Below are 13,030 nucleotides of genomic sequence, written 5' to 3'. Positions count from 1 at the left end.
AAGCAGCAAGCCAGTGCTGGAAGCCAGCATTTTCAGTTCCTAAAGCGGCCACCACTTTGCAAAGATACTCAGTAACAACTTGCCAAATTGCAATCTGCTTTTCTCTGCAGCTGTTTCCATTGTAATTATAAAATAGGAAAGCTGCTGGTCTTCTGATCATAACTAAGCCCCCTTAGTTACCCTTTGAGTGGAATTCATATGAAGAAAGACTGAGAAAAGCCTCCTCTTCTCCCTCCCACACACCCTCAAAAGGCAGCTTCCATGTGTAAGAGAACTGCTGTGCAGTCAGGTTCTGGTCACCTGGGGTATGTGGGAGAGAGAGAAGGGCAGTGTGGGTAAAGTAAATTTATCCATTACCCCCAAACCACACCGTAGGTTACAGGCATCAGTTTCCTCCACTGCAAACCCTGTCTCCGAACTTAAAATGAGAGACAAAATTTCCAGCTGGAGGTTGCTCTCCCTGCCCTCTTCCCAGGTCTGGCTGCCAGGCTTCTTCAGTAGAGGAGGTAATAAGCAGGTAAAGGCCCCAAAAGCCAGCACAAGGGGGACAGCAGGGAGGATCCACTGGCAGAGAGAACCCACAGGAAACAGGCCAGCAGTTACTAACTTCTGAAGGAAACAGAGATCAAGCTACATTCTTGCTTCCAAAGCATGAATTCCTTCATGTGATTGTATTCAAACACTGAGCTTTGATCAACTTCTAGAAATTATTTTCATGTCTCTAGATCCATATGTATGCTATGCTCCATCTCACTGGAAAAAGTGTGTGAAATATGTGTACTCACTTGCCCTTAGTCATCTGATTCTAATTTAAACACACTTCCCAGCTTCCTCCTCCAACCATAACTATTCATTGCACTGAACATAATAATTCGCCTAGAACAAGCAATAAAAGGAGCAGAGCTTCCTTCTGTGGCCAGGAACCTTCCCAATGCCTAGGCTTGCCAACAATGACATGCCTCTCACCCTAGTGCCTTTACAACTGCTAATAAGGCCTCCTGGTCCCTGGAACCACAGCCCTTAGAGGCAGAGGGCAAAAACAACAAAGAGGATGGACTCTAAGAGCAGTCATTCTGATAACTACCCCAGACTAAATACCCTCTACTCTTGGTAAGGGGGAACCCACCAAGATACTACTTAAAGGTCAGACACCAAGAGAACTTTGAGAGAAAATTCCATATCTCTAATGATTCCAAATGATTCTTTTAAAATACATAATAATGGTTTTACTTGTAGACACTTGGCAAACACCCAAGATTATTTTTGACAATCGGTGGATTATCAAAAGAGGAGGATTACTTGTAGGCCCTTTGATACAATGGGATAATTTTTGGAAAGGCTCTCACACGTAGCCTTGATTGGCTTAATTCATTTTACACATCCAAGGTTTAAAGTACTATGATCAATAAGTGGATAGCCCCAGCAATGAATCAACTCTAAGAAGGAGATGAGCCAAATTTGAGAGTGTCGAAGGGATATAACAATAGAGAAGAATGAATTGCACATGACTGCATAGCCAGGTCAAGAATATGGTCCTCTAACTACTCAGAGCACTCTCTCCTCCACCTCTGAACTCCACGCTTTAAAGAACAAATACATCAATTTGGTGAGGAACAAGATGTTATGAAACACCATTGTTAGCTGAAAATGTCCCACTTAGATCAAAGAGAATCATACATGATGAGAAACCTTCATCACTACTCTTCCCCAAATTTATTTGTAAGTGCCATTCTAATACCTGTCTACAGCTCTCTTCCCTTAAAATGCACCCTGTCCTGCTTGCTCTCTGCTTTCCCAAATTCTACTCAGCCTACTCAGAGTAAGCACGATAGTAAGTAGTAAGTGCAATACTCCAGGAAGCCCTCTTTGATCTTTCTGGTTTTCAACACTTCTCCACTCACCAAGACAGACAGCACAGCCAGGAGGAGACTAATGAGGCTTTTAGTCAGACAATACAGGTCTGCATACCAGATCTACTCTTTAGCAAGTATACAGGTTTATGAGTATTATGAGATAAGATTATAGGTTTTGTTCATATCATGTTTAGCTTAAAAACAAAATCAAATTGTTTTAACATTATGGTCCACCCAGAGCTTCCCAAATGGTATGCCAAGCTCCTTATGGCCTAAGAATGGATTACATTGGTCATAATCAATCTCTTCACCATTTGGGGCAACTTGGGGAGTTTGAGGCTATTGGAGTGACCAGAGACTTCCAGGCTTGCCACTTCTGATTATGAGCAGCTACAAGCTCTTTGGTTTCCATAAAAGACAGTGTGATGAGTTGTCTCTAGCATTTCCTGCTCCCCTCAGCATGAAGAGCACAGTGAGGAGGGTCCTCAACTGTGAGGTCATCAGTGTCAGCAGGAAGCCTTGGAAAAGCCATCACCCATCAGAGAAGAGAGATCCAGAGTCCAAAGTTGCAAAGGGTAGTCCAAGGTAGGGCCAGTGGTATAGTCAGGGATGGGAAATTAGTCAAGGCAGGAGGTCCTAGAAGACTTACCTCTAAGCAGCAGACACAAATGTCTTCACCTATTTTGGATACTTTGTCCACTCAAGGCTGATTTTAACTTTTTAATATAATATAACCCAGTTGCAGAGGATTTATTTAAAAGACATCATGTGAAGAGTGACACTGCAGAAAATGTCAGAGTAGGAAGTTCCAGGAATCCGTACTTCCTCCAAAATAACCATTGGCAAGAATCATCAGAATCAACTATTTTGGAACTCTGGGGTCTAGTTAAGCAATTACAGCATCCAAGGAAGGACACAATTAAGAAAGAAGCTAATTATATTATAGGTTAACTAACTGGAATTTAAATTAAAACTTGGAAAAATTCTTAGAATAAATTTAAAAATAAGAAAAAACTTTTAAAAAGAAGCTAGTAAATTTCAATGAATATTAGCATTTTGCATAGCAAATTCTATCTCTTACTACAGCTTTGCAACAGGCAGCAATGAGGACAATAGCTTACTTTCCAAATGTGGTTGTGGGTACCAGGGTGGGATATAAATATTTTATCCTCCAAACATCAGTGAGTTATGCATTTTGATCTCTCTGGTGGATCGCTGAGGGACAATCACAGAGGGTGGCCATTATTTTACAATCTTTTCAGGATTAAGCCAGCTTCCCTGATGGAATCTGTTAAAGGATTTAAAAAGAGAGGCAGCTTTTCTATTTCTTTTCTTACTGAATCAAGGCATTTAAGGAAATCTCTGCCAGATCACTGGCTGGCCACAGAGATAACAGAATAGAGAATCTAGTGACCACACATAACAAGGAATATTTTATTTCATTGGGGGGAAGGGTCTGGGAAAGTCTCTAAATAAATGATAACTGCAGGCCTCAACAAATAATGACAGTAATCCTTGAGGGGGATAAAGTATCTGATTTCCACAGTTACCACATTACAATATCCAAAGTGACCCCAATGCTCAGTAAAAAATTACAAAGCACATAAAGAAACCAAAAAATATGGCCCATTCATTGGGGGGAAAAAGGAATTGACAGAAACCATCCCTGAGGAAGCCTGGATATTGAACTTCAAGATTTTAATTTTTAATTTAAAGATTCTAAATTAATTGTCCTAAATATGAACAAAGAACTGAGTAAACGAGGGACTAAGAACTACAGGAAATCTGAAGAATGCTATATGAGTAAAAAAAAAAAAAAAAAAGACTATCAATAAAGAGAAATTATAAAAGGAACCAAATAGAAACTCTGGTGCCAAAAACTACAATGGTTGAAATTAAAAAATTCACTAGAAGGATTCAACAGCAGGTTTTAGAAAGCAGAAGAAAGTATTGAAGAATCTAAAGATAGGGTAAGTGAAATTACCCAATCTGAGGAGCAAAAAGAAAAATATAATGAAGAAAAGTAAACATAGAATAAGGGAACACTAGGACAGCACCAAGTTCAGATTATAAACATCTCAGGTGGAGAAGAGAGGAAGAAAAGAACAGATAGATTAATCAAAGAAATGATAGCAGAAGTTTTCTGAAATTTTATGGAAAACATGAATCTACAGTTCTAAGAAGTTCAAAAACCGCCAAGCAGGTTGAGCTCAAAGAAATCTATACTGACACATATTATAATCAAACTTTCAAAAGACAAAGACAAAGAGGTACTCTTAAGAGTGGGAAGAGAGAAGAGCTATGTGATGTATAAGAGATCTTCAATATGATTTACCACTGATTTCTCATCAGAAATCATAAAGACCAGAAAGCAGTAGGAGGAAATATTTAAAGTGCTGACTTGAAAAAACAAAAACCAAACCAAACCAAAATAAAACTATTTTTTTAAGATTTTATTTATTTATTTGACAGACAGAGATCACAAGAAGGCAGAGTGGCAGGCAGACAGAGGGGGAAGCAGGCTCCCTGCTGAGCAAAGAGCCTGACGCAGGGCTTGATCCCAGGACCCTGAGATCATGACCTGAGCCAAAGGCAGAGGCTTAACCACTGAGCCACTCAGGCACCCCAAAACAAAACTATTAACCTAGTCTGTCAACCAATTATCTATCTGGCAAAAATTTCCTTCAAAAATGAAGGCAAAAATTTAGACAGTTCCAAATAAACAGAAGCTAAGGCAGTTCGTTGTTACCTTACAAACCTGCCTTATAAGAAATATTAGAGGAAATCCTTCAGGCTGAAACAAAAGGATTCTAGATAGTAACTTAAAACCATAAATATAAATTAATATCAGTGATAAAGGTAATCACATAGGCAAATATAAAAACTAGGTTTTTTATATTTTTGTTTATACCTCCTTTTTTGTTTTGTTTTGTTTTCTATACAATTTAAACTGAGTGTATTAAAAATAACTGTAATTTCATGTTAATGTATACATAATATATTAATATGTAATTTGTAACAATAACAACATAAGGGGGGAACAGAATAAGATAGGAGCAATATTAGTATATTCTGTTGAAATGAAGTTGGTACCAATTCAAACTATATTGTTATAAATTTAGAATATTAACTATAATCCCTACAGTAATCACTAAGTAAATAACTTTTTTAAAGATATATAGAAGAAGTGCTCGCTTTGGCAGCACATATACTAAAGATATATAGAAGAAAATGAAGAGCCTATCAAAATGGTACACTAGAAATAAATGCAAATATGTAAGAAGGCAATATTGGAGGAACTGAGAACAAAAGAGATATGACATATATAGAACAATAGCAAATGACAGATGTAAGACCTTTATTATTAGTAATCACACTAAATGCAATTGGGTTAAGTTGATCCACTGAAAGAGATCGGAAGAATAGATTTTTTAAAAAAGTAATCCAACTATATGCTCAGTTTAGACCCAAAGACACAAATAAGTTGCAAATAAAAATGAGGGCGCCTGGGTGGCTCAGTGGGTTAAGCCGCTGCCTTCGGCTCAGGTCATGATCTCGGGGTCCTGGGATCGAGTCCCGCATCGGGCTCTCTGCTCAGCAGGGAGCCTGCTTCCCTCTCTCTCTCTCTGCCTGCCTCTCCGTCTACTTGTGATTTCTCTCTGTCAAATAAATAAATAAAATCTTTTAAAAAAAATGGAAAATGATATCCCATGCAAATAGGAACCAACAGAAAGTGTGGTAGCTATACTAATACCAAGCAAAGTAGATCTTAAGTAAAAAATTGCTTAAGAGGGGCACCTGAGTGGCTCAGTCCGCTGGGAGTCTGACTTGATTTCAACTCGGGTTGTGGTCTCAAAGTCATGAGACTGAGCCCCATAACAAGGTCAGCACTCAGTGTGGACTCTGCTTCTCTCCCTTTCTCTCCCTCTGCCTTTCCCCTCCCTGGATAAACAAATAAATAAAATGCTTTTTTAGAAAATTGCTATAAGAGCCCAAAACAGTGTATTATGTATTGGCAAATGATCAACTCTTCAAGAAGATATAACAACTATAAATATATATGTACCAAACAAAAGAGCCCCAAAATATATGAAAAGAACACTGACAGGTAGAAGGGAAAAATAAGCAGTTTTACTTAACATTCTGTTAAGTGAAAGAAGCCAGTTGGAGACTTCAGTGCCCCAGTTTGAATAACTATTGAAACACCCAGGGTGCCTGGGTGGCTCAGTTGGTTAAGCGACTGCCTTTGGCTCAGGTCACGATCCTGGAGTCCTAGAATCACATTCCACATCTTGCTCCCTGCTCAGCAGGGAGTCTTCTTCTCTCTCTGACCCTCCCCTTCTCATACTCTCTTTCTATCATTCTCATTCTCAAATAAATAAATAAATAAATAAATAAATAAAAATCTTTCTTAAAAATCTAGATTTAAGGTAAATAAGGAAGTAGAGGACTTGAATGACACTATAAACCATCTAGACCTAAAAGGCATATAGAAAGCACTCCATCCAACAATAGCCAAATACATAGTCTTCTAAGTGAACTTGGAATGTTCTCCAAGATAGCCTACATATTAGGCTGTAGATCGATTCTCAATATATTTTTTCTGAACACATACTAAAAAGATTGAAATCATAGAAATGATGCTCTCCAGACACAACAGAATGAAGCTAGAAGTCAATAACCAATGGAAAGTGGAAAATTCACAAAAACATGGAATTAAACAGTACACTTTTACACATCCAATGGACCAAAGAAGAAATCACTACAGAAATTGTAAAATACTTTTAGATGAATTTTTTATAATACTAAAACACATTGATGTAGTTAATGCAATGATTAGAAGAAAATGTATAGTTGTAAATGCCCATATTATAAAGGATGAAAGATCATAAATCAATACTCTAACATTATATCTTTAAAAAGTAGAAAATAAGAGCAAATTCAACCCCAAGCTAGCAGAAGGAAATAAATAATAAAGATTATAACAGAGAAAAACAAAACAGAGAATAGAAAAACAAGAGAGGTAATCAACAAAATCAAAAGTTGGTTCTTTGGGGGCATCTGGGTGGCTCAGTGGGTTAAAGCCTCTGCCTTTGGCTTGAGTCATGATCCCAGCGTCCTGGAATTGAGCCCTACATCAGGCTCTCCGCTCGGCAGGGAACCTGCTTCCTCCTCTCTCTCTCTGCCTGCCTCTCTGCCTACTTGTGATCTCTGGCTGTCAAATAAATAAATAAATAAATCTTTAAAAAAAAAAGTTGGTTCTTTGATAATATCAACAAAATTGACAAATTTTAAGCTAGACTAACTAGAGAAAAAAATGCAAATAGCTAAAATCAGAAATGAAAGTAAAGATATTACTACAAACCTTATAGAAATGGTAGGAACTATAAGAGACCACTATGAAATTATACACCAACAAATTAGATAATCTAAATGAAATGGACAAATTCCTACAAACACAGAAATTACCAAAACTGACTCAGAAAGAAACAGAAAATAACATTCACAGTAGCTCAAAGGTGAAAACAACCCAATGTCTAATGATGGATGACTGTATAAACAAACTGTGGTATATATGTTCAATGCAGCATTATTTGGCCACAAAACAAAAGGAAATACTGATACATGCTATGACTTGGATGAACTTCAAAAACATTCTGTTAAGTGAAAGAAGCCAGATACAAAGTCACATATTGTTCAATTTCTTTTATGAGATATCCCAAATAGGCAAATCCATACAGACAGAAGATAGATTAGCAGATGCCTAGAGATGGAGGGAGAGGGACATGGAGAGTGAGTACTTAATGGGCACAAGGTGTTATTCTTGGGTAAAGAAAAAGTTTTGAAACTAGAAGAAGATGGTTGCTGCACAACACTGTGAATATACTAATGCTACCCATCTGTACACTTTAAAATGGTTAATCATGTGTTATGTGAACTTCATCTCAATGAAGAAAACTGCATGTGAATTCTACAAATTAATGCTTCACCATTATTTGAAAAACTTGGAAAATTAATTTCATTTGTCAGTGAAAGGTAAGAAAAAGCTGTTACAGTCTTTAAATGTAATTTCAGCTACTGTCAGCTTTTCAATTACACGAAAATTTGTTTTAAATTTTGTATCACATATGTGTCTGAACCAGTTTTCTCATTAATAGTGGTTCTACAGGCTTTGGAGCAAACATTATTAGAATGTCTTATTCAGGAATTGTATGTAGCCATTTCAAACAAAAATGTAAAAAAAAGTAAAAATTATGTTTATGAAAACAATTTCAAGTTTCTCCTTAAACTATCTGAAAAAAAGCTTATGGAAGATTTCCACATATTCAATATTTTGTTTTCCATTTTTCTTACCACAGTGGCACAGTATAAAAATGTTTTATTTTTTTAATAAATCCCATATAGGTAACTCTCTACTTCCAAATTTATCCATACACTACTTAAATAATTTTTTCCTATGTGTACCATGGTGTGAAAAACATTAGGAAGTTGGAAGGTATCTGCCCTTCAAAATAAATGAAACACTGTAGTGTACTTTTTTATTGTTAAATTTTGTTTTCTTAAGCAGATCAAACCTTGCTTAAGGGCTGTGATCATACCCTCAACTGTTGGACTTCTTTTGTATTTTCCATGGCAAAGAGCACTGGGTAGCTCAATAAATTCTTATTGAAAAGAACTGAATCACTAGGAAATGTTCCACTCTCTCAGGTTGATGCAAGCCTGGCCTTGAGGTGTTTATTTTGCAACAAGCCCAACATCATACTCAGAAAGGCACATGGTAAATATTTGGCCCTCTAGAGAATCTCAAGAGCTTTCTCACTTTTATATGCTTTCAGCTGTGGTCACCCTGTTCTCTCAAACCTCCAGATTTCTGAGCCTTAGGCTCCGGAAGTGCTTGTGACTGTTGATGGAAGTGGTAGCACCACTTGGAAGATAGTCCTCAAACTAGAGTCATCATGTGACCATGGATAACCCACTCAACAAACAGGAAAGCATGAATGATTCCTCCATAGAATTTAAATTCTAATGGAGATGAGACGGTCTACTTTGTATGGATCTGAAAAAATAAAACAACAAAAAAATAAAACAAAACAAAAAAAACCTTCTCCTTTCAACACCCACTCTTCAGGGGGGAAAAATAAGTCTGTGAGTACTGATTTGTTAGCTTGTTTGTAATTGAGAAATATATCAGAAAATCCACATCTTCCCATTCTGTGGGTTGTCTCTTTGTTTTGTTGACTGTCTCCTTTGCTGTGCAGAAGATTTTGATTTTGATGAAGTCCCAAAAGTTCATTTTCACTTTTGTTTCCTTTGCCTTTGGAGACATATCTTGAAAGAAGTTGCTGTGGCTGATGTTGAAGAAGTTACTGCCTATGTTCTCGACTAGGATTTTGATAGATTCCTGCCTCACACTGAGGTCTTTTATCCATTTTGAGTTTATCTTTGTGTATGGTGTAAGAGAATGACCGAGTTTCATTCTTCCGTACATAGCTGTCCAATTTTCCCAACACCATTTATTGTAGAGACTTTCTTTTTTTCCACTGTATATTTTTTTCCTGCTTTGTCGAAGATTATTTGCTCATAGAGCTGAGGGTCCATATCTGGGCTCTCTACTCTGTTCCACTGGAGTATGTGTCTGTTTTTGTGCCAGTACCATGCTGTCTTGGTGATCACAGCTTTGTAGTAAACTTTGAAGTCAGGCAATGCGGTGCCCCAGTTCTGTTTTTCTTTTTCAACATTTCCTTAGTAATTTGGGGTCTCTTTTGGTTCCATACAAATTTGTGGATTGTTTGTTCCAGCTCTTTGAAAAATGCTGGTGGTATTTTGATCAGGATGGCACTGAAAGTATAGATTGCTCTAGGCAGTATAGACATTTTTAACAATGTTTATTCTTCCAATCCATGAACATGGAATGCTCTTCAATCTTTTTGTGTCTTTAATTTCTTTCATGAGTGTTCTGTATTTCCTCCAGTGCAGATCCTTTGCCTCTCTGGTTAGGTTTATTCCCACGTATCTTATGATTCTTGGTGCTATAGTAAGTGGAATCTATTCTCTGATTTCCCTTTCTATATTTTCATTGTTAGTGTATAAGAAAGCAATTGATTTCTGTACATTGATTTTGTATACTGCCGCATAAGTGAATTGCTGTATGAGTTCTAGTAGTTTGGTGGTGGAGTCTTTTGTGTTTTCCATTTAAAGTATCATGTCATCTGCAAAGAGAGAGAGTTTGACTTCTTCTTTGTCAACTTGAATACATTTTATTTCTTTTTGTTGTCTGATTGCCGTTGCTAGTACTTCTAGTACTATGTTGAGCAACAGCAGTGAGAGTGGACATCCTTGTCGTGTTCCTGATGGCACTACAGACAAAGGGCTGATGTCCAAGATCTATAAAGAACTCCTTAAACTCAACACACACAAAACAGATATTCATGTCAAAAAATGGGCAGAAGACATAAAGAGACACTTCTCCAAAGAAGACCTACAAATGGTAACAGACACATGAAAAAATATTCATCATCATTAGCAATCAGGGAGATTCAAATCAAAACTACATTGAGATATCGCCTTACACCAGTGAGAATGGCCAAAATCAACAAGGCAGTAAACAACAAGTGTTGAAGAGGATGTGGAGAAAGGGGAACCCTCTTACACTGTTGGTGGGAAGGCAAGTCGGTGCAGCCACTTTGGAAAACTGTGTGGAGATTCCTTAAGAAATTAAAAATAGAGCTACCCTATGAACCTGCAATTGCACTACTGGGTATTTATCCCAAAGATACAGATGCAGTAAAAAGAAGGGCCATCTGTACCCCAATGTTCATAGCAGCAATGGCCACAATCACCAATCTGTGGAAAGAGCCAAGATGTCCTTCAAAAGATGAATGGATAAAGAAGATATGGTCCATACATATAATGGAGTATTATGCCTCCATCAGAAGGGATGAATACCCAGCTTTTGTATCAACATGGACGGGACTGGAAGAGATTATGCTGAGTGAAATAAGTCAAGCAGAGAGAGTCAATTATCATATGGTTTCACTTACTCGTGGAGCTTAAGGAATAACACAGAGGATACTGGGAGATGGAGACGAGTAGTAAGTTAGGGGAAATTTGAGGGGGAGACAAACCGTGAGAGAATGTGGACTCTGAGAAACAAACTGAGGTTTTTGGAGGGGAGGTGGGGGTGTTGGGTGAACCTGGTTGTGGGTATTATGGAGGACACGTATTGCATGGAGCACTGGGTGTGGTGCATAAACAATGAATTTTGGGACACTGAAAAAAAATAAAATGAAATGAAAAAAAAAAAAAGAAGAAGAAGAAGATCCAGCTTTACCAAAATTGGAGTTTTAACAATCCTTCCATGCTGCGTTTCCAGAAAATATACAGGAGTTTTCTTCTACTAACATAAAGTGGAGGGCGATCTAGGCTGATGTGCAAGAGTGAGGATAATCTGGGCCAGATTAAGATGTGGAGACAGATTCCCATAAAGTTTGCCTATGTGTTAGGGGTTTTTTTGTTGTTTTTTTTTTTTTTTTAAATAAAACTTCACAAAGTGCCCTGCTTACAAGAGACTTTTTAAAAATTCTGCAGAATGAACAATAACTCATAGGAAGAGAGAAGAAACAAATTAGGACTGAGATTATTGCCAGGTTTAAAGGCTATTTTTACTCACAGAATGAGAGAAGGAGTCAGGATATATGGGCTCTGGCTTTTTAAGTGTCCAGCATTCCCACCTAGGTTCTCCCGCAATCCTCAGAAACACACACCTAGTTAAAGCCGGCCACACACACTTATTTCTGGAAGAACTCCTATACCTCAAATGGAACTTACACTTAACGTTTTTTTGTCCATGTTGCACTGGGCTTCATTCCAGGAACACATTCTGTCCATCACGGTGGGAATAGACCCTTGGAGCTGTCATTGTCGCTCATGTAGGGTATCACAGCTAGCATCCCACCATTTCTGGGATTTTTTTGACAATGAACTAGGCTATCACTGAAACATTAATTAAGGGAGAGGATGAGGAATGGAAAAGGGGAGTGAGATAAACAAGTTCGTGACACTGACCTTTAACTGACCAGGGGAAGAAAAAGAGAAATGATTTCCACGAAGCTAAGGGCATTAATCTCTTGAATCATGGTTTCCTTACTATGCTATCCACATTTCACCAAAAGGGAGAAAGAAGGAGGGACAAGGGAATATTAGGAGCAATAAAAATGTTCCATTTCTGAAATCCAATCTTCTCTCCAGCAAGGGTATTTCAGTCTAAGATGGGCTCCCCTTCAAACAGGGACACATCAAGCACAGAGCACTGGAAGGGGGAAAGCAACATAGAAATCAGAGCCAATTACTCCACTTTGCAGATGGGGACACAAAATGTCTCTTGTTCCAATCCAAATTGGTGAGAAGAACCCAGGTTTCTTAGATTTGACTTGTTCTCTTTCCAGTTCACCACATTCCATAATGACTGCAGAATTCTGATCCGAAATGTCCCTTATACTGGAAATCTTTGTATCTATTTCCATTAGCCAAACCTTCAGGAATGGAGGAGCAAGAATTTTGGGCTATACAACAAATGAATTCTGATTATATAAAGCCATCCAAAAAAAAAACCTTATTTCTTTGGGGTCCGTACTGGCCAAACTACCATCACATGATTACATTCCTCCCACCATTGCTTATCAACATGTTTTAAGACAGAAACTATCTCTATTTGATTAACTTTGAAGTGTCCAGAGCAATGTCCTAAACTTTGACAATATTGGTAGGGGTTAAGAGGAAACTGATACAGGTGAGATAGTCTAATAACCAGAGATCCAAATACCCAAATCCTGTTCTCCCAAACATCCCTCTTCCCTGAACACTACTAAGAAAGCATATACTCAATGAGCCCCATGCTACTAAAAGTTGATCAAAGGCCGTAAATGCCAAGAAATAGCTTTCAGTTAGATCAAGGAAACCCATCTTAGCAGGCCTAAATAGGTATCCTACTTTCCTACCTCAAATGAAATTCTGAGAACCAGCATGTTCAGATGTTCCTTTGGAGAAAGAGGTCTTCACGAAAGACCTTGCCTTAACTCTCTCCCCCAGAGATAGAATAGGAGAGGCAGAATAGAAGGGTATGTGCAAAAATATGCATTGCTTTTTAATACCATAACCATTCTGGGGAACATGGCTTA

At 37.8% G+C, this 13,030-nt stretch overlaps 1 protein-coding gene across 2 annotated transcripts in view; it reads right to left on the bottom strand.

The window, feature by feature from the left end:
- Positions 1-2,637, bottom strand: part of LOC309868739 (uncharacterized protein) — a 35,640-nt gene extending 33,003 nt beyond the window's left edge. The window contains exon 1 of one of the 2 annotated variants that reach the window (XR_014313825.1): positions 2,503-2,637. The gene's annotated coding sequence lies outside the window, so the exon portion shown is untranslated. The remainder of the gene's footprint in view (positions 1-2,502) is intronic. The other variant, XR_014313826.1, reaches the window with a different exon arrangement.
- Between the last annotated feature and the right edge of the window lie 10,393 nt (positions 2,638-13,030).

This window comes from Mustela nivalis (assembly GCF_964662115.1).
Source record: "Mustela nivalis genome assembly, chromosome: 7".
NCBI lineage: Eukaryota > Metazoa > Chordata > Mammalia > Carnivora > Mustelidae > Mustela > Mustela nivalis.
The sequence above is the reverse complement of the archived record's forward strand: the minus strand, read 5'-3'. Positions and strand labels throughout refer to the sequence as shown.